The sequence below is a fragment of the Martes martes genome, assembly GCF_963455335.1.
Source record: "Martes martes genome assembly, chromosome: 4".
NCBI lineage: Eukaryota > Metazoa > Chordata > Mammalia > Carnivora > Mustelidae > Martes > Martes martes.
The window spans coordinates 86,025,084-86,038,878 of record NC_137891.1 but is presented as its reverse complement, the minus strand read 5'-3'; the positions used below and the strand labels follow the sequence as shown (position 1 = coordinate 86,038,878).

At 40.3% G+C, this 13,795-nt stretch overlaps 1 protein-coding gene across 6 annotated transcripts in view; it reads left to right on the top strand.

Annotated features, from left to right (window-relative positions):
- The window catches only part of TUFT1 (tuftelin 1), a 48,817-nt gene that overhangs the window by 10,947 nt on the left and 24,075 nt on the right, over positions 1 to 13,795 (top strand). The window lies entirely within an intron of this gene.

The window sequence follows — 13,795 nt, the reverse complement described above, 5'->3', positions numbered from 1 at the left end:
AAAATATGCAAATACTTTTTATTAATATTGCCAAATTAACTTCCCAAGATCCTTGTATGAACTTACACTCTCTATAACAATACATGAGACTAATCCTGGACCTTATCGGTATCTTTATTATTTTTTTTTAAAAGATCTTATTTATTTATTTTGTGAGAGAGAGCACGAGCAGAGAGGAGGGGGAGAGTGAGAGGGAGAAGCAGGCTCCCCGCTGAGCAGGGAGCTTGATGTGGAGCTAAATCCCAGGACCCTAGATTCGTGATCTAAGCTGAAGGGAGACGCTTAACCAACTGAGCCAGCCAGGTGCCCCAGTATCTTTAATATTTGCCAATTTGTTGGTCTGCAGATGCTATTTCTGCAGGATTTACATGAGGAAAAGTCCATTGCTTTACTGAGAGCCAGAAAGAAGGCTTGAGTATATGGGAAGTTTTAAAGCAAAGCAATAAAATGGACAGCTGTGCACTGAACACCCAGCTTAAGAAATAGAACATTACCAATCTTTCTGAAGCCCCTGGGGTCCTCCTTCCTAGTTCATAATGCTCTGCTTCCTCCACAGAAGTGATCACTGTCTCGAATTTTGTGTTTATTTCTTTGTTCTTTATTATACTTATCCTACATAGACAAGTGATATAGTGCTTGGTTTGGCATGTTTTGAACTTTATATTCATGATATTCTCTAGCTTGTTTTTTTTTAAAATTAGTTAATTAATTTAAATAATGTCTACACCAAATGTGGGGCTTAAACTCATGACCCTGAGATTGAGACTCTCTTGGTCTTCCAATTGAGCTAGCCAGGTGCCCCTTCTATAGTCTGCTTTTAAACTTACCACTAATTTGGAGATTCATTCATGTTGATACATGAAGCTGTAATTCAGTTATGTTCACAGATGAATACTAGTTCATCGTACTAATAGGCCAGACTTTATTCATCCATTTTGTTGTCAGCCGATCATCTGGGCTGTTGCCCAGATGCTGCTGTGAGCATACATCTGCTTGTTTCCTTTTTATGCTTCTTTTTTTAATTTTAATTTTTTATTTATTTTTAAAGTATTTTATTTATTTATTTGACACAGAGGGAGACAGAGTAAGAGAGGGACCACAAGCAGGGGGAGTGGGGGAGGGAATTGCAGGCTTCCCACTGAGCTGGGAGCCCAATGTGGGGCATGATCCTAGGACCCTGGGCTCATGACCTGAGCCAAAGACAGACACTTAACAACTGAGCCACCAGGCGCCCCCTCTTCTTTTTAAAAATTTAAATATTTATTTATTTATTTTAGAGAGAGGGAGAGAGAGGGGAGAGAGCATGAGCGGGAGGGGCAGAGGAAGAGGGAGAGAGAATCTCAAGCAGACTCTGTGCTGAGTGCAGAGCCTGATGTAGGGCTTAATCTCACAGTCCCCAGATCATGACCTGAGCGGAAACCAAGAGCCAGACACTTAACTGACTGTACCACCTAGGCACCTCTCCTCTTTACTACTGCTGCTCCTACTCCTACTACTATTATTATTTGTTGTTGTTGTTCCTTTTTAAAGAAGATTTATTTATTTATTTGAGAGTGGGAGAGAGAGAGAGAGCATGAGTGAGAGGGGCAGAAGGAGAGGGAGAGAGATTCCCAATCAGACTCCAAAGACTGAGTGTGGAGCCTGACATGGGGCTTCATCTCAGGACCCTGAGATCACCTGAGCAGAAACCCAGCATTAGAGGCTTGCCTGACCACACCACCCAGGCACCCCTACACTTCTTAAATTTACAATTTAATGAAATTCTCCCCAAGATGATAACTCCTTATTGTTTTATAGCATTTCCCTAATTACTGGTGAGGTTGAGCATCTTTTATATATTTTTAACTTTTACATTAAAATTTTTTCCAATAATAGATTTTATTTAACCCAATATATGCAAAGATTATCAATCCAAGTGATCAATATAAAAAGAAATTGTTCAATTTTTTGTACTGTGTCTTTGTACAGAACATCTCTATTTGGACTGGCCACATTCCAAGTGGTCGATAGCCACATGTGACTAATGGCTACCACATTGGACAACATAGTTCTTGATAGTGAATGACTTGACTTAACTGACCCGACTCCCTATATTCAGACCAAACCTGACCTTTATCTATCAATCCATATGACCCTTCTGTCTACCAACTGATTTATTTATTCATTAAACTTTAAATTTTATTATATCATTTTTTTAATTGAATTATAATTGACACACAATATGACATTAGTTTTAAGTGTACAACAGAGTAATTCAACAAGTCTGTATGTTATGCTGTGCTCACAAATGTAGCTACCTTCTTTCTCCATGCAGAGTATCTTTTCATTAGTCTATTAGCTACTTATATTTCTTCTTAGAGTTACCTTTCTTAGAATTTGCTCATTATTTTTGTTTCCCCTCTTTTTGTGTTTGCTTTTCCCAGTATTTCCTATTGCTTCACTACACTGAGAAGTTTGAGTTTCTCAAAAGAGAGGGAATTGGGGAGATCCTCGGTCTCATCATCTGGAATTGATGCAGTGTGTATTTTTTGAGAACCTACTTAGGTCAGACACTGTGCTAAATAAGCTTATGACTTTACTGGGGGAGATGCATAAATAAGTAGTTATAAGGGGGATCATTGTTACAGCGTACGATATGTATGCAGTGAGTGCAGAGAGCAGGTTCTGACTGAGGAGTGCTGGGGTGAGACCCATGGAGCAGGGATGCCTGAACTGAGAATTCTCCAAAGAGGGAAGGGAGGGGAAGGGACCCAGAAAGAGAAAGCAACCTGTGCATTCATGGGGAGGTGAGAAACATATTGCATTGCAGGACTCATCAACTGTAAGAGATTTGGGTTTGGTTGCCTTCCTACTATTAGATCGGGAAAGTTTGGGATAGAGTATAGGGTACAAGTAGGGTAGTGGGAAGAGTCAAGACATTATGTGGTATAGACAGTGATAAGCCTAATTCTGAGGGGACTTTAATGCCATGGGGAATTTTAATTTTTTTAGGAGATTTTATTTAACAATGACATACATACAGAAAAGTGCATGTACCGTAAACGTACAGTCAGTTAATTTCACAAACTGGACATATTCCTTGACCCAGCATCTAGAGGAAGAAACAAATCATTAGCACCACAGAAACCCCTGCTTCTAGTCATTATCCCCTTCTAGTCAGTACCTTCCCCCATCTTCCATGAATAACCACTATCGTGACTTTTAAAGTATATATTAGTTTTGCTTGTTTTTATGCTTTTTATGTAAGTGGAATTGTATAGTATACTTCTGTGTCAGAATTCTTTTACTTGGGGAGCCTGGGTGACTCAGTCGTTAAGCGTCTGCCTTCAGCTTAGGTCGTGGTCCCAGGGTCCTGGGATCATCCCACATTGGGCTCCCTGCTCAGCAGGGAGCCTGCTTCTCCCTCTGCCTGCTGCTCCCCCTGGTTGTGCTCACACTGTCTCTGTCTCCGACAAATGAATAAATAAAATCTTTAAAAATGGGGTTTTAGGGGCACCTGGCTTAGTCGGAAGAGCATGTGACTCTTGATCCCAGGGTTGGGGGTGTAGAGATTACTTAAAAATAAAATGTTTAGCGGCCCCTGGTAGTAGAGTTGGTTAAGTGTCTGACTCTTGGTTTCAGCTCAGGTCATGATTGATCCCCGTGTCAGGCTCTATGCTCAGCATGGGGTCTGCTTGAGATTCTCTTCTCTCCCTGCTGTCTCTCTCTCTCTCAAATAAATAAATAAAATCTTTAAAAAATAAAATCATTAGGGGGTGTCTGGGGGGTGCAGTCGGTTAAGGGGCTGACTCTTGGTTTTTGACTCAGGTTGTGATCTCGGGGTTGTGAGAAGGAGCCCCATGTTGGATTCTGTGCTCAGCACAGAGTCTGCTTAATACTCTCTCTGTCCCTCCCCCACGTGCTTGCTCTTTCTAAAAATAAATAAATCTGGAAAAAATAAAGTCTTTTAAAAAAGAAGAAAAATAAATAAAAATAAAGAGGCATCTGGGTAGCTCAGTCAGTTAATCGTCTACTTTCAGCTCAGGTCATGATCTCTGGGTCCTGGGATTGAGTCCTGCATTGGGTTTCCTGCTTAGCAGGGAGTCTGCTTCTCTCTCTCTCTCTCTCTCTCAAATAAATAAAGTCTTAAAAAATTTTTTTGGTTTTATGTATGTATGTATGTATGTATGTATTTAAATAATCTGTACATCAAACTTTCGACCCTGAGATTAAGAGTCACATGCTCTACCAATTTAGCCAACCAGGTGTCCCTATTCTTTATATTCTGGAACATTTGGATAAATTCTAATTTTTGGCTATTAGGAGAAATGCTACTGTGAACAATCTAGTATCATTTTTTATGGGTAGAATTTTTTTGTTTTTAGGGGGAACATAGGTATACATTTCTGTTGAGTAGATAAATGGGATTAGAATTACTATGTTACAGGGTTTGTAGATGTTCATCTTTGGTAGGTGTTTCCAAGAAGATTATGGTCACGAGCAATCTCACCGTCAGTATAGGAGAGTTCTGATGGTTCCATAGCCCCCAACACTTGTTTTTTTGTTTTCATTTGTAGTCATTCTGATGGGGATTTTGTCGTATTGTCTTGCGGTTAGTGTCTAACTCTTTGATGATGATGACTAATGAGACTTAACCCTTTTCAGATGTTTATTGACCATTTGGATAACCTCTTATGTGATGTGTCTTTTGAAGTCTTTTGCCCATTTTTCTGTTGGGCACCTGTTTTCTCTCCCTTTCTTTCCCTCCTTGCTCTTTCTCTCTTTCTTTAAATATACTTCTTATTCTGGAATATTAAGTTTTTAGGAAAGTTGCAAAGATATTACAGAGAATTCTCATACAATCTTTGCTCAGTTTCCTCCAATTTTAACCCCTTACATAACCATGGTGCCTTTGTCATAATTAAGAAAATTATGTTGATACGAGACTATTAACTAAAGTACAGGCTTTATTTGGACTTTGCCAGTTTTTCCACTAATACACTTTTTCTGATCCAGATCCAGTCCAGGATGCCATGTTGTATTTAGTCTTTTTGTTTTATAGGAATTCTTAATGTATTCTGAATATTTTTTGCCAGATAAATACAGAGTGAATACCTTCTCTGTGGATTATCATGTACTCTCTTTTGATTAACAAAAGTTCAAAACTTTAATGTAGTCCAACTTATCAAATTTTTTATAGGGAAGTTTTTTTTTTTGTTTTTTTGTTTTTTTTTTTTTTGCTTTTTACATTTAACTCTACAATCCAGGGACGCCTGGGTGGCTCAGTTGGGTAAGTGGCTGTCTTCAGCTCAGGTCATGATCCTGGGGTCCTGGGATCAAGTCCCGCATCAGGCTTCTTGCCCAGCAGGGAGCCTCCTTCTTCCTCTGTGTGCCATTTCCCCTGCTTGTGCTTGCTCTCTCTTTCTCTGACAAATAAATAAATACAGTCCTTAAAATAAATAAATAAATAGGCAATCCACTTGAAATTGATATTTGTGATATGGTGTGATGTAGAAGTTAATATACATCTTTTTCCAATGAGACACTTTTACTTTAGCTTATAAGCATATACTATGGCAGTTATTTTGAAGAGGAGCATTACATCAAATTTTGAGGAACTGAAACTTTTGTTTATCTGCGTTTTAATCACCGTGTTTTCACTTAAGCATCATGCTGTCCATCTTACCAACTAGTAAGGGGGAGAATAAATCAATACACACAACAAATGAAAGCCAGTGTCAGTGTTTGAGCACAAGTCCAACTGTTCCAAAGGTGATTCTTTTTCTGCAAAGAAGAGAGAAAGCCAACTGGGCTTGAGGGGTAATGGACCAGGCAATAAATTTGGTGGTGATCTAGGTACTGTTGTGTATCATCTCGTTCTAACTGTCAAAAGAAAACATATTTTCTGAAATAAAAAAATGAATATGTAAGAAATAAAAAGAACTTGACAGTAATCTACAAAAGTGGGGGCAAGGGAAGGAGCTTAGTTTGAAACCTAAGTTTATTTGGTTTAATCTATTCAGTGGCATACTAGTGGCCACTAAAAGCCAATTTTGAAGAATGTTGAGTGTGATGGAAATTAATGATGAAATATGAAAGGGAAAAAGCAAGTATATAACTTTGTACAGTAGTATGTTTTTAAAAAATTATGTAGAAAAATTATAAGGAATATGCTAACATTTTAATAGTGGCTATTTTGAAGTAGTAGGATTATAAGTACTTATTTCCTCCATTATAGTCTTCAGTTTTTATCCCTGAAAGTATTAATTAAATTTTTATTAGATAATTGTAGATTCACATGCAGTTATAAGCAATAATAGAGATTCCCCATCCCATCTTGCAAAACTACAGCATGCTATCACAACCAGAATGTACTTCATACAGTCAAGATACAGCATATGTCCATCACCACAAAGACACTTCACGTTGAAACTCACACATACTTCCTTTTCACCCATCTTCTCTTTACCTCCTGGCAACTACTAGTCAGTTCTTCATTTCTATAATTTTTTCATTTCAATAACCTTAAATGAATGGAATCATGCAGTATGTAACCTTTTGGGATTGGCTTCTTTCCCTTGCATAATTCTCCAGGAATTTATGTATGCATCAATAGGGATGCGTACAACAATAGGAAACAAACAATAATTTGTTCCCTTGTCTTGTTGAGTAGTAAGTAGTCCATGATATAGATACACCACAGTTTGTTGTCTGCATTGAAGGGTACCTGGGTTGTTTCTAGTTTTGTAGTATTACAGACAAAACTTCTATAAACACTAGCGTACATGTTTTTGTGTTAACATAAGTCTTCATTTCTCCTGGATAGATGTCCAGGAGTACAACTGCTAGGTCATATGGTATTTGTATGGTTTTTAAAGAGACTGCCAACATTTTTGTTCTTCCCCAAAGTGGCTGTCACTTTACATTCCCACCAGCAGTGTGTGAGGGATCCAATTTCTCCACATTGTCAGTATTCGGTGGTGTCACTGTTTTTTGTTTTGGCCATTCTGATAGGTGTATAATGGTATCTCACTGTGGTTTTGATTTGTATCACCTCAGTGACAGTGAACATCTTTTTATGTGCTTATTCACATCTATATATCTTCTAAAGTGAAATGTATTTTCGTGTCTTTTAGCCATATTCTAACAAAATAATAAGGAACAGAACTTTATGTTCATGAGAGATACTGGTCTGTAATGTTTGTTTTTCTTTCTTTTTATTTTTTTTCTTTCCATTTTTTTTTTTTGAAGATTTTATTTATTTATTTGAGAGAGAAAGAGCATGAGAGGGGAGAGGGCCAGAGGGAGAAGCAGACTCCATGCTGAGCAGGAAGCTGGATGCGAGACCCAATCCTGGGACTCCAGGATTATGATCTGTGCTGAAGGCAGTTGCCTAACCAGCTGAGCCACCCAGGCGCCCCTGCTTTCCTTTCTTTTAAAAAAAATTGTCTTTGGTCTTTTCTGTGTTAAATTTTATTCGTTTCTTCTCTTATCTTTATTATTTCCTTCCTCCTGCCCATTTTGGGTTTAATTTGTTGTTCTTTATCTAACAGTGAGAAGCCTACATTGTTGATTTGAGATTTTTTTCTTTTCTAATATATGCATTTATTTACTTTTTAGAGTAATCTATATGGCCAGTGTGGGGCTCAGACTCATGACCTTGACGGATCAAGAGTTGCGTGCTCAGTGCGCCTAGGTGCCTCAGTCAATTGAGCATTCAACTCTTGATTTCCACCTGAGTCATGATCTCTTGGTAGTGAGATCAAGTCCAGCATGGGACTCCTGCTCAGCAGGGAGTCTGCTTGAGATTATTTCCCTCTGTCCCTCCCCCTACTCCTGTGTTCTCTTCTCTTTCTCTCTCTCTCTAAAATAAATAAATAAATAAATCTTTAAAAAAAGAAGAGAGAAAGTTTCATGCTCTACCGATTGAACCAGCTAGGTGCCCCTTTAATGTATACATTTAGTGTTAGGAATTTCCCTCTCAGACTGCTTTATTTATTTTTTTTTAAATTATTCATTTATTTATGAAAGAGAGAGCAGCGTGAGTGTGAGGGGCCGAGAGAGAGGGAGAATTAGACTCCCCACGGAGTAGGGAGCCCAATGTGGGGCTCAATCCCAGGGCCCTGGGATTATGACCCAAGCCAAAGGCAGATGCTTAACTGACTGAGCCACCGAACTGCTTTAGATATGCCCCACAAAGTTTGACATTTTGTGTTTTCATTTTTCTTAAGTTCAATGATTTTTAAAATTTCTCTTGAGACTTCCTTTTTTTTACATTAGTAAGTATGTACTGTTTTTTAAAAATTTTTATTTATTTATTTATTTAAAAGATTTTATTTATTTATTTGACACACAGAGAGAGATCACAAGTAGGCAGAGAGGCAGGCAGAGAGAGAGGGGGAAGCAGGCTCCCCGCTGAGCAGAGAGGCTGTTGTGGGATTCAGTCTCAGGAGCCTGAGATCACGACCTGAGCTGAAGACAGAGGCTTAACCCACTGAGCCACCCAGGTGCCCTATTTTTATTTTATTTATTTGAGAGCGAGAGAGTGAATGAACACAAGTAGGGGGAGGAACATAGGAAGAGGGGAGGAAAGAAGAAGCAGACTGCCTGTTGATCGTGCAGCTGGATATAGGGCTCAATTCCAGGACCCCAAGATAATAACCTGAGCTGAAGTCAGACAGTCAACCACTCTTAAATGAGTCGTCTCCACTCAGGTGCCCTTGAGACTTCCTTTTTGACCAAAGAATTATTTAGGAGTATGTTGTTTAGTTTCCCAGTGTTTAAATTTTTCATTTTCTCTTTCTGTTACTTCTAGTTTGATTCCACTGTGGTCAGATAACATGCTCTGTATTATTTCAGTTCTTTCAAGTTTGTTGGTTTGTTTTATGGCCAAATTATTGTATATCTTACTGTATGCTCTGTAGGTACATACAAAGAATATGTTACTCTGCGGGGCGCCTGGGTGGCTCAGTGGGTTAAAGCCTCTGCCTTCGGCTCGGGTCATGATCTCAGAGTCCTGGGATCGAGCCCCGCATCGGGCTCTCTGCTCTGGCGGGGAGCCTGCTTCCCCCTGCCTCTCTGCCTACTTGTGATCTCTCTCTCTGTGTCAAATAAATAAATAAAATGTTTAAAAAAAATAAAAAAGAATATGTTACTCTGCTACTGAGGGGAGTGTTCCATAACTGTTGATTAAATGGTGTTGGTTGGTGATGTTGAACTCTTATATATCTTTGCTCATTTTGACCTAGTTCTATTAATTGCTCAGAGATTCATGTTGAAGTCTCCAACTATAATTGTGGGTTTGTGTATTTCTCCTTTTAGTTTTTTAGTTTTTTTCTTCACGTATTTTTCAGCTTTGTTGTTTGGTGCTTATCCATTTGGGATTGCTATGTTTTCTTTGTGTATTGACTCTTTTACGTTATATGACCCTCTCTGTCTCTGATAATTCTCTTTGCTCTGACATTTACTTTATCTGATATTGATATAGCCATTTTTGCTGTCCTTTAGTGTTTGCATGATATGTCTATTCCCATCCTTTTGCTTTTAACTTGCCTATATGTTTACGTTTAAATGGTTTTTTTTAGACAGCATGTATTGATTCATGTTTTTGAATCAACTCTGCCAATCTTTTTTAATTGGTGTATGTAGACCACTTACATTTAATGTAATTATTGGCATGGTAAGTCTGCCATTTCATTTTTGTTTTTTGTTCTCTATTTTTCATTTATCTGTTTTATTTTCCTTGCCTTCCTGTGGGTTACTTGAAAGCTTTTTAGGATTCCATTTTGATTCATTTGTTGTTTTTGAGTATTATCTGTTTGTATAGACTTTTTAATGATTGCTTGAGGTATTACTCTTATATAAATAAAACTTTTCACAGTATACCAGTGTGCCATTTTACCAGTTGAGTGAAATATAGAAACCTTAACTTCCTTTACCCTCTCCCATTCATAATATAATTAATTTAAATATTATCTCTATGTACTTTTCTTTTTTCTTTTTTTATTTTTTTTTAAAGATTTTATTTATTTAGAGAGTGAGAGAGAGAGTGGGAGAAGGGACAGAGGGAGAGGGAGATAGAGGATCTCAAATAGATTCTCCACTTGAGTGTGGAGCTTGAGTGGGGCTCGATCTCACAACCCTGAGATGGTGACCTGAGCTGACATCAAGAGTTGGAAGCTCAGCCAGCTAAGTCACTGAGGTGGCCCCTCCTCTGAGTACATTTAGAACTGAATCAGACAGTGTCATAATTTTATCTTCAACCATGAAACGTATTTTAGAAAACCCAAGAGAAGAGGGAAAACCTATTGTATTTAACGATGTTTTTGCTATCCATGTTGTTTTTATCTTCCTGATGTTCCAAACTTTCTTTTGTATTGTTTCCTTTATGTTTGAAGACCTTTTACAACCATTCTTTTTTGTTTGTTTGTTTGGAGAGAGAGAAAGGGAGAGAGAGTTCCAGAGGCAGGGAAGGGCAGAGGGGAAAGGGATAGAATCCTAAGCAGACTCTGTGCTGAGTGCAGAGTCTGTCATAGAATGCCGAGCCCACATAGGGCTGGATCCCAGAACCCCAAGATCATGGCCTGAGCCAAAATGAAGAGTCAGCTGCTTAACTGACTGAGCCATCCAGATGTCCCACTTTTTTTTTTTTTTAAGATTTTATCTATTTATTTATTTATTTATTCATTCCAGAGAGAGAGCATGAGAGTGGGGGTGGGGAGGGGAGCAGAAGGAGAGGGACAAGCAAACTTCATGCTGAGAGCACAGAGCCCAATGTGGGACTTGATTTCACGATCCCGAGATCATAACCTGAGCCAAAATCATGAGTCAGACACCTAACCGACTGAGCCACCCAGACTTCCCGACAGCCATTCTTTTAGTGTAGCTATAGTGGTAAGAAATTCTCTCAGTTTTCCTTTACCTGAGAACATCTTGACTTCCCCCCTCATTCCTGAAGATTTTTTGGTCATAAGATTGTTGATTAAGAGATTTTTTTTCAGTCCTGGAAACTAGTGTGCCATTTTCTCCTGGCCTTCCTGGTTTCTGATGAAAAATCTGGTTTTTATTCAGGGTGTTTTCCCCTTATAAGTAAGGTATCTTTTTTTTTTTCCCCTCTGACTTGAAAAGATTTTTTCTTTGCCTTTAGTTATCAGAAGTTTAATTATGATGTGTCTTGGCATGATTTACAGGTCCATCCTGTTTGGAATTTGCTCAGCTCCTTGAATCTGTGGGTTTATATCTTTTGTAAAATTCGGAAAGTTTTCAGCCATTATTTTTTCAAGTACTTTTGCAAGTTGCCTACTTTCTCCTGACCACCTGGAATTCTGATAACATGTATGGGTGAGGTAACTTTTCATAGGCTCCCATCTAGCCTAGTTGTCTGTGCTCTTTCAATTAGAATGCCTGGGTTCATACAATAAACCAGACTTGATGATCTTCATTAGCTAATAATGACCTCTTTATTTTGGCTGAGGGATGCCCCAGGTTTCCCCAACTGCCTCCAGGTATGGAGAGGATATTATAGCCAAAGTGCCTGTCTGTGTCCTGGGGAAAAAGAGTTGGCAGCCACTCTGGCTATTTTGAAATCGTTTCCTCTTCTTTCTTGTGTAATGTTCTCTTGACCTAGATGTCATGGAGTACTCGTATGCATTCAGAAAATACTTCCCTGTGTAAAGGACTGTGGCAGACAGCAGCCCACAAGGAGTTAGCAGAAGGGGCAGTTCCTCCTGGAACCTAACTGAGAGGCAGGTGCCGTGGGAGGCCCTGTGATGCTGAGGGAGCTCGGGGAAGGGAGGGTATGTTTCCCACTGGAGGTAGGGAAGTGTCATGGAAGATGTGTGAACTCTTGAGGGCCTTGTGGATGTCCCATGTGAAGATGGGAAGAAAGGACATTTAAGGCGAATGGTGAAAGCAAAGTCACCAGGTGGAAAAGCCCGGGATGTGTTGGACTGGGGGCAATGAGGAGCAGTAACAGAAGAAGTGAGTTGACCCAGGCTCTGGAGGGCCTGAAGTGCTCCCACTAAAGATCTAACTTGTATTTGGTAGGAATTAAGTGTTTTTGTAAAAGCAGCTACATTGCTCGGATTGGGAAGCCCAAAGAGCCATGTGGGAGTGTCTTCCATCTGTCCCAAATTTGGGTTCATTTCCAGAAGTAGGAGGAGGCTAATATTTGAGTACCTTTCTCTTATGTGGCAGAGAACAACCTCCATACACTTTCGGTTAATTTTCAGCAAAACCCCCCTAGTAGTGTTGGAGGGTAGTGTTGCCATTTTATAATGAGAACACTGAGAATTAAGTATCTGACCACAGAGAGTGATTTCTTCTCTCCCAAGTTCTCCTCTTTGCACAGGAAGGACTGTTCCCTGCCCGGAGAAGCTTCTCCCAGCTCCCTCCATGGAGCACATTCTTTCTTCCTCCTTTCGTTCCACCAGACATTTGGAATGTTAGGAGGGTTCCTTAAAACTGTATTAAGGGCAGGATGGCATTCATACTCCTGGACCTCAAGGTCACTGTTGTCCTTGGGTGGCTCAGCATCCATCTTCCCATCATTGCCTGGGGGAAGCATATACTCCTTTTCATGCTCTCATGGTATCAAAGCTGGGAGGAACCTTAGAGATACTTAGTCCAACTCCTGATTTTTCTGGTGCAAGCCAGAGGCCCAGTAAGGCTCCATCTCCCATCCAGCTCTACACAGAATGCAGGTGACTGGCAGGGTTGGGTCCTCTCTGCCTTGCTGACCCTCTCTTTAATGTTATTTCCCTAGATCTCCACCACCTGCTTTTTCCTTTTACCATAGGATTTCCCTCTCCATGTGTTCTATTTGACCCACAGTTTGTGTTTTACACCTTCTTTGAGTTAGGCAAGAAAACCTGCTTCTTCTTTTGAAATTAGACTCATCTGTAAATAGATATCTATTGTCTTGCCTTCTTTCATTTGGATAATTTCTGGATGCCTTGTAAAAGCAGGGGCTTAGGGCGCCTGGGTGGCTCAGTGGGTTAAGCCTCTGCCTTCCGCCCGGGTCATGATCTCAGGGTCCTGAGATCAAGCCCTGCATCGGGCTCTCTGCTCAGCAGGGAGCCTGCTTCCCCCTCTCTCTCTGCCTGCCTCTCTGCCTACTTGTGATTTCTCTCTCTCTGTCAAATAAACAAATAAAATCTTTCAAAAAAAAAAAAAAGCAGGGGCTTGGGGGCGCCTGGGGGGCGCATCAGTTAAGCCTCTGACTCTTGGTTTCGGCTCACGTTGTGATCAGGTGGTGAGATTGAGCCCTGCATTGAGCTTCACGCTTAGTGCTGAGTTTGCTTAGGTTCCTTTCTCCCCTTCCCTCTGCCCTCCAACTCTCTCTCAAATAAATAAGTAAATCTTAAAAAAAAAAAGGAGAGGGAAGGTTTGGATTCAGCTTCTGTCCCATAGTTTGGTTCAGGAAGTGTATCCTAGGCTTGTAAAGTGCATCAGTGGCTTCCTGGTTGGCTGTCAGGTGCGGGAACCTTGGATTGGGTGTGCCTTCTTCGAGGCTGGGAAAACAGCCATGCATGCAATGTGCTATAATCTGAGGATCAGGGTGGCTAGCCCCTCTGGAGCTCCGTGGAGCAGCATGCTGGACAGTCTCTGGCGTGGCATAAAGAGCATGGTCAGAGGCCCCAGGGACATCCTGCCACCCAGGAGTGACTGCTCTTAGGCAAGCTAATGTCCCCTTTCAGACCTCAGCTTTTCTGTCCAGTGGTGCTGAGAAGGCCCACTCCACAGGGCTGGCAAAAGCGTCCCTGGGCTAGTCCCGGACAGTGAAGGTAAGGGGTTATTGTTGCTGTCCTTGTCATTA